The 1162-nt window shown below is 56.1% G+C and overlaps 1 long non-coding RNA gene across 1 annotated transcript in view; it reads right to left on the bottom strand.

The window, feature by feature from the left end:
• Positions 1-125: 125 nt before the first annotated feature.
• The window catches only part of LOC140458835 (uncharacterized), a 27595-nt gene continuing 26558 nt past the window's right edge, over positions 126-1162 (bottom strand). Inside the window, exon 4 of the long non-coding RNA XR_011953720.1 lies at positions 126-196. This is a non-coding gene — a long non-coding RNA (uncharacterized lncRNA). The remainder of the gene's footprint in view (positions 197-1162) is intronic.

The following is a 1162-nucleotide window of genomic DNA, read 5'->3' as shown; positions in this document are numbered from 1 at the left end:
CTTGTTTGTGACACACTCCCCTCCCCACCCGTGTGTCCCCCGACATCAACCTCCCTCCCGGCCTGAACCACCAGAACTCAAAATCCGTTCCCAGATCCGGGAATCCCTCTCGGAACGCGCCTTACCTCGGATGGATGCTGCTCAGTCACCGACAGTGTGGCTGGATTGGATTCAACTTCGGGCTGTTGCGGAGCGTCTGTGGGGGGACAGGTTTGTACGAGAGAGAGAGAGAGAGAGTTAGAGGAGATTCGGCCGGGAGAGAGGGAGGGACAGTGGCTGTCAGCATCTGAGGTCCTAAGATATCTCAGTCTACTGGGTCGTGACCAAGCCATGGTTTGTTATCAGCGTGGTTCTGGTTGACAAGATATCGAAACGCTTTTGTCAGTCCTGAATCATGGAGTCTCCGGCTCCTTGGATGCTGTCTGACCCTGATGGGCTTTTCCAGCTTCACATTGACAGCCCATTGTCTGAAGCACAGCCAAAGGGTGTCCCTTCGGGAGAAAGATATACCTGAGCCAAGGAAGACAGTGAGGCCTGCAGATCCTGGGAGCGAGAGTCAATGGGGTGGTGCAATACCTCAGTGGTTAGCACTGCTGCCTCCCTGTGCCAGGGACCCAGGTTCGATCCCACCCTCGGGTGACTGTCCGTGTGGAGTTTGCACATTCTCCCCGTGTCTGTGTGGGTTTCCTCCGGGTGCTCCGGTTTCCTCCCACAGTCCAAAGGTGTGCAGGTTAGGGTGGATTGGCCATGGGGAATTGTCCCATAGTGCTCAGGGATGTGCAGGTTAGGGTGGATTGGCCATGGGGAATTGTCCCATAGTGTCCAGGGATGTGTAGGTTAGGGTGGATTGGCCATGGGGAATTGTCCCATAGTGTCCAGGGATGTGCAGTTCAGGGTGGATTGGCCATGGGGGGGGGGGGGGGGGGGGGGAATTGTCCCATAGTGTCCAGGGATGTGCAGTTCAGGGTGGTGAAAATCGGTTGGGATTGTGTCCTATGGAGGGAATGGGAAGGAGTTTCAGCATCAGGACTGTCTGCCTGGAATCTGGAACAATACAGCTCTGGGTCCGTACCCCTCCATTCCTTGTATTTCCATGTTTTTATCTAAAAGCCCCTTAAATGCCCCTGACTCCACCCCCCCCTTCCCCCCACCCCCCACCCCC

Source organism: Chiloscyllium punctatum, chromosome 34, assembly GCF_047496795.1.
Source record: "Chiloscyllium punctatum isolate Juve2018m chromosome 34, sChiPun1.3, whole genome shotgun sequence".
Lineage (NCBI taxonomy): Eukaryota > Metazoa > Chordata > Chondrichthyes > Orectolobiformes > Hemiscylliidae > Chiloscyllium > Chiloscyllium punctatum.
Note: the sequence above shows the minus strand (reverse complement) of the source record. Positions and strands in the feature narration are given on the sequence as shown.